The 12,255-nt window shown below is 38.2% G+C and overlaps 1 protein-coding gene across 1 annotated transcript in view; it reads left to right on the top strand.

Moving 5' to 3' along the window:
- Positions 1-6,282: 6,282 nt before the first annotated feature.
- LOC105053544 (LRR receptor-like serine/threonine-protein kinase FEI 1) overlaps positions 6,283-12,255 on the top strand; it is a 45,187-nt gene continuing 39,214 nt past the window's right edge. The window contains 2 exon segments of the mRNA XM_019853763.3: positions 6,283-6,620; positions 6,907-6,977. The gene's annotated coding sequence lies outside the window, so the exon portion shown is untranslated.

Raw genomic sequence — 12,255 nt, 5'->3', positions numbered from 1 at the left:
ATAGTGTCAATCTGACAAGAAATTATCGCCTACATTGTGTGCACCAGCATGACTGTGCATGCAGCCAATCATGGCCACTGGTTCCTGCGGTGGTGCATTGAGATGTGCCATGATGATGGAGGCCTACAGGAACCAGCAGCTGTTATTGGCTGCATACATGGCCACGTGGTGCATGCAGTGTGGGCAATAATTTTTTTAATCTAACTGGTTTGAAATGTTTAATGCATTGCTGTGTTGATAGGTGGTTGGATTTGGATTACTGTTTTATCACCCAGACTGCTGCTTTTTTTTTTTGTTTGATGCAAAGAGTTGGGGAAAGCCTAACCCATCTATCATTGAATTAGATAGATAATAATTTACAATAGTTATGTATGTACATAAAATAGCGATCTTTAAGAGCTATATATTTCCCATCCAGCATTTGTCATGCACTGAAAGGGCTGTGTTTATGTGGATATCACATTTAAGCTGCTGAGTTTGAACTTCTAAACAAATTTTCTATGCTGTCCGACTCTGAAATGCCATTGTATGTACCTGAACTATACCATTGCCCATCTTTTTTCAGACTTTTTTAAGTATGGGTTATGCCCACATTTGTTTGAAGTAGCCTTTTTAAGGAGTTCCTGATTTGTTGAATTTGCTGCGAGTCTTCGTCTCTAAAATGTTCTGTCCAGGAGGTAAAAAGCATGGCTATTTGTTGAGCCAAAATCCAAAGGAGGTAAGCGTGATAGTCGAAACATCTCTTATTTGTTCTTTCCACAAACACCATAATCCATTAGCAAGAAGATATCTAAACCATGTAAAAGTGGTTCTTCTGTTTGCCAATTCATCCAAAGCTCTGCTTGAATCTGTGGAAGGTCTCTGAGGTGAAAGTTTTTTGAAATCTCTCCCATACCTTCCTCGAGAATGAACATTTAAACAGGTGATCCATCATTTCTGGCCATAAATCACACAGCGTGCAATTAATTTTTCCTCTCCACCCTTTCTTAGCTAAGTTGGTTTTTGTAAGAATTTTATCTTGAGAGCTAAGATAGAGAAAGAATTTGACCTTTTGAAGGATTTTTATTTTCCAGACTATTTTGCTGAAATAGGCCACACACCTCCATCTAACAGAAACCGATGACAGATCTGTGTACAAAACTTCTTCTGGGAAAACCATTTCCAATATATGCTGTCCGGTTATTGGAGATAGAAACATCTTTCAGTCTATCTCGAAGGATTTGTAGATCCAGATGATTGCTCAGCGATGCGAGCCACTTCTCGTTGTTCGGGTATATATTATAAACTTCTGCCACCGTAGCTTTCTTGGTCGGCGAAGCAATATATAACAGTGGGAATCTCTCTTTAATTGGCTAATCGAATAGCCACGAGTCTTCCAAAATGGAATTTGAGAACCATTTCCAACTCTGAAATTCGCCATTGCCTGAAACAGACTTTTAACCTTTAGAGCATTCTTCCAGAACTCTAATGACCTCCATCTTGTTGGTGTTCTCAATGTGATCGGGTGCTCACTGTAATAACCTGATTTGATTAACTGACGCCAGGGTCTGTTAGTATTTGTGAACAAATTCCACCCAAGATTGCTTCTTCACAGTTTAATTTTTTGAGCATGGATGATGCTTCACAAGTCGTCGTCCTAACAGCCTTAGGCTGATTAATTGCAACATCTTTTATTTAACCACCACCCGCCTGCAAAACTAAAGAAAGACAAGAAGGAAAGGGATGTCTGAAGCCTTCAATGGCCGTCTAATTTGGTTACAGCTATGCATCCTTGTCGTGTGTTGACTATGCAACTAAAGTATTAGCAAGTTGATTTATTTTTGTCATGCCATGACTATTCACCCTATGTACCTGCATGTGATTTGATTGTGGCCATCCATAAATAATGTGATCACATTATTGCAGTTGTTTCCAAGAATCAAACAATCCTTCAATTGGATATGTTGCACATGAAGGGATCATTATCACTATAGAGAATCAAGCGGTCAACTTGCACCATGTGTGTCAGGTTGGGGATCGATCTATCTAAGAGAACACTCAATTGGTTCCCAATTCAATTCAACAACAAACCACACTGCTTAACTCCCAATCCAAACCTAATTCAAAAGGATTAGGTGGGCGTAAGTTAATTAGTTTCGCTAATGTTTAAGCTAAGTTGGTTTGTGCAAGTAATTTTAGAAATTTGATTTAGGTGTTAGTCTGCTCAATTTGAGGACCTTATAAACAAATATGGAGTCATCATAGGTTAGGTCAATTTAGTTAGTTTAGTGTGGACATTTGGGTTTGGTTTAGGTTGGGTTGGATTACTCAAGCTCGTGACCAAAACAAAACCAACTTGAAATGAAGATGCCATTTTTCAGCCCAAGCTCAAACCAGATCATGTTTATTTTGGCCAAGGTAATCCAAATTATGGCTTGGCTTGGCTTGGATGGTGATTAGCATGGTCATAGTTGCACCCCCTAGAGAAAACAAGAAATGCATTGCCAATATATTAAGTTTCCATCACCTTCCCAGTATCCAACTTCGCTTTTGTATTACAGTTTACCTTTTTACTTTGCATTGGAAATGTGGTTCAAATAAAGATTTCAATTCTCATTGCCTCATAAAACTAGCATGCTCCTTTCACATTAAGCATATCTACTAAATTAAGGCTATGTTTAGTTAAAGGTTGATGTGGAAAAGACTGTTTTTGCCCAACAATTGGGTGGCCACTTTATCATAAAGCTAAAATTCACATTTTGAAAGGTAGGCCGAGTTATTTTTGAGCATGATTCCAATAGAAATTTTGTCGTTTATTCTGGATAAAGTAATTTAAAAATAAGTCATTTGATTTATTTCGGACTAACTTTGCAATAAAATAGGGCCTAATAAGTCAGCTTGCAAGTGTTTCCCAACAGTACCTAAGTGATGAGATAAGATTTGAATGGTCATTTTAAGGATTGACCGCTATAAATCTCATGCACAATGCACACAGTTATAAAATATGTTGTATTGCAAATGCCAGCATCAACAATGCCATGCTCACTGTTAAAAAAAATAAGTCTTGAAGAGCCTTATTGAGATATGGGATTGAAACATTTTCATTTTGGGATAAAAAATTGCTTACATGGTAATAAGATCTTAGGGTTATTAGAAATCCCTAAGAATCTGTACGTACAAATGATCAAGATTGATGATGATTAAGTAAAAAATCTAACATACCAAGAAATAGTCTATTTTGCAAATGTAAAAAGGCAAAATAATTTTATTCCTTTAGAAAAAAAGATATTTTTAAAATTTTGGATAAATTACAAGAATAACATCTCAACTTTAGTCTAATTTCACTTACATCTCATTAATTTTAAAAAATATCAAACCAGCCTTTCAAATTTTGGGATGTTCTAAAATAATCCTACCATTTATCTTCGTTAATATAATATGCTATTTGACTATCACATAATATCATCATTTTATAAAATAACCAAACTATCCTTATTCCTATCTTCTGCCTCCTCTCTTCTCTCCGATTGCTCTCTTTCGCCACCTCTATTGCCAACATCTCTCCTCTCTCCTCCTCCTTCCCTCTCCTTCCCCTCCTCTTCTTCTTTTTGGATCACTTCTCTTCGTCGTCGTCCTTTAAACCCGCTTATAAGCCTTCTCCCTTCATGACGGCTCTTTCTATCTTCATCCATTCTTTATCAGTAACCCCTTCTTTCTTCTTCTCTCTTTTTTTCTCACTTACTTTTCCTCTCCTAGTCCATCCACGAGCCCTCCTTTCCACAACGACTCTCTCCACCTCTATCTATTCCTCTCAAATGATCTCTCCCTCTCCTTCCTCCCATACACTCCTCCTCCACGTCCGTCCATGAGCCCTTCTTCTATCTTCACCCTTTCCTTGTTGGCAACTCTTCTTTCCCCTCCTCCCATTCCTCCTCGTTTATTTTTCTGCCTTATCTTTCTTCTCCTTCAAATCCACCCATGGAATCCATCTATGGGCCCTTCAACTCTACCTTCATCCACTCCTTATTGGCGACCCCTCTTTTTTCCTTCTCTTCATTCTCCTCGTTCACTTCTCCTCCTCTTCCCTCAAGGCTGCCCATGAGCCCTCCTCCTTCATGGCGGTTCCCTCCATCTCTATCATTTCTTTGCCCACGATCCTTTCTCCCCCCTTCTTCCTTTCCTCTTCACCCATTTCTTCTTCTTGTTATACTCCTCCAAGCTTATCTATGAGCCCTTCCCTTCATGGCAGCTCCCTCTATCTCCGTCCCCTGACGATCTCTCTTTCTCTCTATCCTTCTTTCTCACCTCTTCTCTTCTCCTCCTCCTCCAATTTTACCCATGAGGCTTTTGATGCCGCCTTTCTTCTCCATGCCGACCTCCATGACCACTGTGCTCCCTTCCACGGTGACTCTCCACCTCCACCCCATTTTCGCTAATAATCCTTCTTATATGAGCAAGAGATATTTTTATCCATTGCAATAGAAAACTAATATCATTGTTGGTAAGCGAATATTTTGAATACTTGAAGAACTAGTTTAACATTTTTTAAAATTGAAGATGTATAAGTAAAATTAAACTAAAATCAAAGATATTTCCACAATTTATCCTAAAATTTTTACAAAAATTATTTTGGACATAAATTTCATTTGAACATAATAGGACTACTATGCACGTACTTTAAAATATGTTTGCACACGTGGGAAACACTATAAAAGTTAATACATATGTTGATGCATCCATGAACATGTTATAATATTAGTCACCAAGATATCAATTAAAGTATAAAATGCTCCATATTTGCAAGAACAAAAATAAAATAAATCAAAATAAAATTCAATAATTTTTTTTGTATCATCAAGAAGCTATAAAGAAAATATAAGAATAAAAATAAGTTTACAAATGGCTCAAGTCAATTGGGGAGCTAACTAGGACTTGATGTGATTAGGCTAGATCCAATACATATTTGAAGACCCATGTCTTGGGTGGACTCAAAAATTAGAACATGAACTAAATTCTAGGTGAAGTATGCATAATGTATTTTTCAATCAAACACCAATCCAATCTGGATCATGTATTTGTTGATCAAACTTGAGTTGACCTGGCATATATATCTTCGGGCCCAACCTGACTCGGAGCCGATGTGGCTCAATTAAAAAATCCGAACCATACAAGTTCTTTTAGCTTTACTTTAAATACTTTTTTTCAATTCATTGAATGAATCTCATTTACATTAATTTTTTTTTTCCAATCTCAACAACTACATTTTCTCTCAGTATCTTCACTTAATTATGTCCAAATATTTATATTTTATTATTTTTGGTGGATTATTATCTATAATATCCTCAATTATATAAATATATATATTTAAAAAAAATCATGTCTAATTTTTTTGATGGATAAAATTAAAAATTTTGAATAAAAACTTAATTTTAAGTTGGATTTTGTAATTATATTTAAATTTTGTAATGGTTTCATATTTAATTATAAATTATTATTTTTTAGATATAAAAGAATAGCTAAATGTTTGACTCGAATTAGAAACCTATCCTAAACCGGTTATGATCGGAATATTTTTGGTTGTGTCTACATTGTATGTGACTTGACTTGATCCAAATGGCATACTAAGTCTAAAATCCTTCCCATAGGTGGAATCTGACTTGATCTAACCAGCTAATAGTATCGGTTTGGGTCCAAACTCATTGCCTAAATATGAAATTGGGTCAGATTTGGCTCAAGCATTCCTGCTTCTAAATAGAAGTAATCCATTATCTACCTATTAGTTTTATTGTTTAGAAAGAAATAAATTGCATTACTTCCACCATTATACCTTATTTTACTTTCAAATGCAACATGAAAGGCATACCATGGCCAGAGTCTGCACTTCATTTTCTTGCTTTGGAAATAAACCACCAGATCTCGCAATGAGTACCCTACAAAAGGGTATTGTATGATTCGCATCTCGTTTGATTTTAGGAGTGCAGGATTCCATACGGCATCAGCTACAGCAGGATTGTACTTTATTGTTTAGCAAGCAGCGTAGGCTGTCTTTTTTTAATTTTTCTGCTGTACTTTTCTTTTCAATTTACCCCCCAAGAAAACAGTATATACTGTCTTCGGCAGGCGTCACGTCACCGGGACACCGACTCCGTCGCGCGCTTCCTGGGCCACCCCAACCCGCACGTGCCGGTGGAAAAAGATTCCAGCGTCGGCTACACGTGTGAGGCGTCGCGTTGTCCCTGGGGCAGCATCCCCCATCTCTCTCTCATTGGTCCGAGAAACGACACTCCTCTCTCTCTCTCTCTCTCTCTCCCTCTCCCCTTCCTCATTCCCCACCCCCCACGCCCTATCTCGGAAATCTAGGGTTCCCACCTCCTTCCACTCCCCTCTCTCTCCTCTCTTCTCTCCTGATCCACATTCCTTTCGAGCTCCTCCGGAGATCGATTGGAGGTACGATCGCTTCTCCTCTCTCTTGGTTTTCTTTTCAATTTCATTTGTTTTTTGGAGTTGTCCCGTTGCTTGTCCGCAATGCTCGCTTCGGGTCACTGCAAGATCGTGGAACAGTGGAAAAAACTAGCCTTTGGGTTTTATCATGGAGAATTTCAGTCTATTGTGTTGATGTCTGGCTCGCATTTTCATTGAAGGTGAGATTCTTTTTTTTTTTTGCTTTCCTTTCTGCTCCTTTTCCTGTAATTTTGTCTTTGATTACTCCAAGATCGTGAAACTGTTGGAAAAATCCAACCTTTTTGGTTCCATCACATGCAATTTCTTCTGTTGATTCCACCCTCACATAGCCTCTAAAAGCTAGGATTTTTACCGCATTTAAGGTATTTTTCTTCTGGATTTAGTTAATTGCGTACACTAGGTTAAATTTCTTTAGAAGCTCTGGATCTTGTAGTGGTCTTTCTTGATTAGCTTTATATCTTCCAGGAAAAGGAGGAGGATTGCTGCTCGTTAAGGCGTCAGAAGTGCAAGTGGTGTCTGTAGTTTGTGGAAACTGAGTAAAACTATCAAATCTGACCTTGCACCTTTTACAATCAGTGACTGTTGGATTAAAGTCTTTCCCATTCATATTAGATGCTTCTGTTTTGTGCCCCAGTAGGCTTCCTAAGAGCACCTGATCAATATGTGCTAATGATCCTGGATTATTCGTAGCCTTGAAATAAATGAGGCATTTATGAAAAAAGTTTAGGGTTCAGGGTTGAGATGTTAGGAAAAGCACACAAATAAGCAATTGCTATTAGGGGTCTAGAAGAAAGGTAAACTGAAAGTCCAGGTTTGCAGTACCAATGTGCAATGCCCTGTATTAATGTACCTTACAAATACTGAACCGATACTTTGTACAGGAGACATATCGAGTGTCGGTATCCCGAATTGACCCCCTGTTCTAGGCATATTGATGTTATACCAATATAGTATTGAAATGGGATCCGGCACTGCAATTGCGAACCTTGCTGAGAGCATGCTATGCCTGCGATATGTAGTGGGAAGAGTCAGGATGTGTACTGTAGTGTGTAACACTGGATAGCAGTGTCTATTGGTGAAAACTGCAGCGTAACCAGCTTCGCTATACAACAAAAGAAATATGAAAATTGCACGGGATCTGGTGCATGCTGGGCAATGTCCATAGAGGATTCTAGCCACCCCTTCAAGTACAGACTTTATGTGCTACTTCTCCACAATATACAATAGATGATCTTCACTAGTGATGCTGGCACACGGATAGATCGATAAGAACTCGCAAGATAACCTTTAGGTTGCCCAGGAAAAGAGAGGAAAGGATAGGGAAAACAAAGTTGGATGTTTCTCTGTCTATGCCTCTGCCTCTGCCAAAGGGGTTACCTCTCCTACATGGAAAACTCTAGGAGACTTGGGTAGCAATCCCAACTGTTAGTGGTATAGAGACCAGTAGTGCGATATGGTAATGGCACCCTAACAGTCAAAAACCCATTTAAAGACTTCAATGGTCAGGAACATCATAAAGAGAATCAATGGTAATGAAGAGCAGTAAATTGTGATCAGAAGAAAAAAAAAAAAGAGTTTTGGGCTTGGATAACCCAAATCCAAACCCAACCCATGCTCATGTCCATGCGCTGGCCTGGCGTGGTGTGGCGTGGCTCATCTCAATGCGTAGGTGTACTAAAAGTTTCCCTCTCTTCCAAGCCCCCAATGGGCTTGAGTTCCCATCTCTTTGTATATAGGCTTAAAAGAATCTCTACCTGATGTTGGACTAAACTTATGAGAAAGAACAAGAGGGAGATGATTCTCCCTCAAAGAAAAGGCTCCAAATATTCGAAACTCTTTGAATTTTGCCATAGAAAAATTGGAGGGAAACCTAAAAAAGGCGACTAATATTTATAACATGAGAAGCTTTCTTAGGACTATAAGTTGTTTTCTGTTGCTCCACATAGAAGTTTTTCTCATCTCATTTAACAAAGTCATTTTTCACTTCTCATTGTTAAATGTTTATTGGTGTGACTATAATTGTTAAAATACTTAATGTCTTTTTGAGTAATTGGTGAGAGCATAAGGTCACAATTATACCTCCTTTCCTATTTAGGCTTTTTTTAAGCATCTAAAGTTTCTCTGATACTCTTGGTTTTTTATTTTAACATTTTTTTTTTTAATAAATGTATTTATTTATTTATTGTGCTTGTATTTTGACTCAGAAACTTGTAGGCTGCATGGTAGAGAAAAGGCTACCTGCTATTGAACTGCATTTTGGACTTCTAAACCAATCCAGTGGATCATGTAATAGGTGTTGGCTCTCAAGCTTTTTTGCCTGGATTAGCAATCAAAACCTACCTCTTCTCTTGTCTGATGTTCCCTAGCATGTCTGGGTGCCATTCTAATATTCTTGGAAAATGCTGTCCCTATTTACAGTTTGATAGACCTCTTGTATGGGAATGATGTGACTCTTAATTAGGTTGGCAAAAGGAATGCATACACCTCTCTTTTCTTTTCAGTTGTAGATTAGGAATCGATGAGATTTCAAGTTCTTTAGATACTCTAACACTAGTGCAGCTGCCATTGCAGCATTACTAACCCTTGCACCAATATAGGCTTTGGTCCTGGATTGCTTGGTCCAGACCAAAGTCTTACATTTAGAGCCTTACTATGTTATGAGCATTGCGCCAACATAGACCTTGGTGTTGGGCTGCTTGACCCTTACTCTCATTTTTGGCTTCACTATCGGATTATCAGCCACAGTGATGCCATAGATGGCCTGGAGATTCATGATGCCAAATGTCAAACAATTTCTATTTTGCTATTTTACTATTAATTGGTTTAGTCCCTATGAAGACCTAACTCATTGGTACTAATCAGTTGTTGGAGGATCTACTTGTGGACTGGTTTACTTTTTAGTCTAAGTACATATTTGATTAATGTGTTTCTGTGTGACCTTCCATATGAGGATAAATAGTTAACTATATCCCAGCACTTCATCTATCCGAGATCACATTCAACTCTTGATAGGGGAACGAAAGCAAAGTGGAGAGAAAATGGTTACTGGAGAGCAAAACGTTGATTTGGTTCTCTCCTATGATTCTGTGTTTCTCTTTTACCTTTATCTTTAGTATATAGCCATGAAATTTCGGGAATATACATAGTTCTGTAATATTTTATCAACTGGTATTTTAATTTCTTGTGCCTTCTTCCTATCAAGGCATGCAAAAAATGCTGTTAGGGAGCTACATCTTACCATGCTTTCGATAGGTCATGTGCTGACTTTCAGTTGATCTATCAACTTACAACAATTCTGGTCTGCATTTCTGGGGGAAAATGTGTTTCTTGCTATTGATACAAAGAAATTCATAATGGTTCTGCTTCAGAATCCCTTTCTTTTTATTGAGCATCTTCCCAAACCCAATAGTCTCTCTGTATTGTTTTTAGCAATGCCCTTACAAGAGTAATTCTTTCTTTAGTTCTAGGAAGGGGAAAAAACTAGTTATCATGCTTAATGTCAATTTCTAATGAGTTGTTTGGGTTGCTGCAATTGAAAGGCCTGCACATCTGTGTTGACAGCTTGGTTTAATACAACTCAACGAACTATTAGCAACTCAGCCAGCAAATAGGGGCTAAGCTGCAAATGATGACTTGGCTGCATGGTGTCTTATTGTGGCTCAAGTGACTTGACCTGAAGCAGTTGATTTGCATCAATGTAACTGCACAACCCCTTGCAATTCCATCCCTAAGACCCTTACCCTCGTCCCCCTTCTCTTCCCTATCTTGAGTGGTCGTGGTTTGGGCTGCGATGCATTCGTCATCCTTAAAGGCCCTCCGAGCATTGCTTGAGTGCTTTAATTGCACTCAAATATTACTTCTTTTAAGTTCATTTGTGAACCTCTCCTTTACCCTATCACACTGATCATCCCTGGTGGTGATCCGATAAGGGATAGTGCAGATGAGGCTAACAATAAACTATTGTTGTCAAGGTTTTAAAAATTGGTACCGATGACTGTCTAGGTCATCGATCGATTTGGTATGGTATCAATTTGGTACGGTCCCGATTTGATACCGTACCGACACATGGTATGGTGGCGTGCTAGCCAAACCGCATACCAATTTTTTTTTTGTTTTTTTTTTTTTTTGGGTGGGAGGTGTGTAATCAAGTTTTTATGAATTATTAAATAATTTAAAGTTCAAAATGATATTTAGTGATATTCATTAATGTTCGTATCACTCCGATACATCTTTAATCACATGTGACATGAATCTAAGTATGACATTATGTTATTTAGCATCTTAAATAATCAATTCATGGACTTGATATCATTGGATTCTAAAATACTAAAACTAATTAAAAAATCAAAAAATACTCAATACATATGGATTATCAGGATCTGATCGATCGTCGATGTCCATAAATAAAGATCATCTATCTTAGTCAGGAGGAATATCAGTCCATCCTCTAGCCATATAGCATTATAATCATCCGTGCTCATTCCATAAGATAGGCGTGTTGGATCATAACTCATCGTCGATCCGTTATTGAGGTTCTGACTCTGAAAGCTATCGTCGGGCTAATAGTCTGGTTGTGAAGAGGTCCATCCAAATATATCGATAGCAAATTTCGATCTATAAGACACTCTGGCTGCACAGGATAGTAGCCATTAGAAGATGATGTCTCCGATGCACCATATCGATATCCATATCCATAAGGATCATAGGCTGTCTGTGGCTGCGGATAAGAGGATCCAGAATATGAGGACGAATCTGATACATCTATAGATCCTACTCTATGTGCGAAGTCATCTGTAGTTGTATCATCTCCTGAACGACTTGCAGAGTCCGTCGTCTGTATGAAATTGTATCATCACGGGCTCCACCAGTTCATACATTGTGGTCCCTATCCTGCGTGGCATGCGTAAACTAAATTACTAATGAATAGAAGACCACCAACCGACTGCGTCTCCTATTCTTCGATCCCTCTATGATCACCAGATCCATAAGTAGATGAAGAACTATCATCACTGGTTTGTCTGGTGTCTGAATCTGAGTGAGCCGAATGCTCATTCTCTATTGAAGCTGCAACTGTCTTTTCTTTTTTTTTTTTGTCTCTGTGCTTAGTAGTTGTCTGCCTTCTTGTCATGTCTTGCTTGGCTGCTTAGGCTGCGAGGGTGGATGCTGTGGTGTATCAGCTGGAGATCTATGTGGAATGTTGCTACTTGCCCATTCAGAGGCGTCCATCCCAGCCTCACTAGCAACAAAACTGGTAGGTCGTGGAGGCGATCCTAGCTCATCAAGTTTGGTCCTGCTGTTGACTCGTAACCCATTCGATCATCGAATCTTCTTCTTCATCAATAAAATTACTCGTAGTCGGATCTGAGTACTTCAGCTGAATTCTTCCTCAATGCATTTGAGTCTCTGTTTCAAATTATAGTGCACATGCGCAAGATCATTGAGGCGTTTCTATCTTGGTTCCTTTGCTTATTGTGGATAAGGGCAGAGGTTGATCAGTTGCGTTCACATCCACTCGATGAAACTATCTGGAAGAGGATCTTGATGGTAAGATCTTTCAAATTTCGTACGGATTACCAAAATGCATCCACTATTCAACTGCAAAATCATTGAAATTTAGCAAAATAAAAAAAAAGATTGAATATGTCAATATGATAATAGATTTATTAATATATACCCTGATTCATCTTTGATTTCCTTCTGATCGCTATATTACTTCCAAATGATTCTGTGTCCTCCCTAAATATTTTCATCTGTAAAAAAATTATTTGTTATAAAATCTTAGTTGTTGAAGATACAGCTAAGTTAATAAACATC

This window comes from Elaeis guineensis, chromosome 11, assembly GCF_000442705.2.
Source record: "Elaeis guineensis isolate ETL-2024a chromosome 11, EG11, whole genome shotgun sequence".
Classification (NCBI taxonomy): domain Eukaryota; kingdom Viridiplantae; phylum Streptophyta; class Magnoliopsida; order Arecales; family Arecaceae; genus Elaeis; species Elaeis guineensis.
Note: the sequence above shows the minus strand (reverse complement) of the source record. Positions and strands in the feature narration are given on the sequence as shown.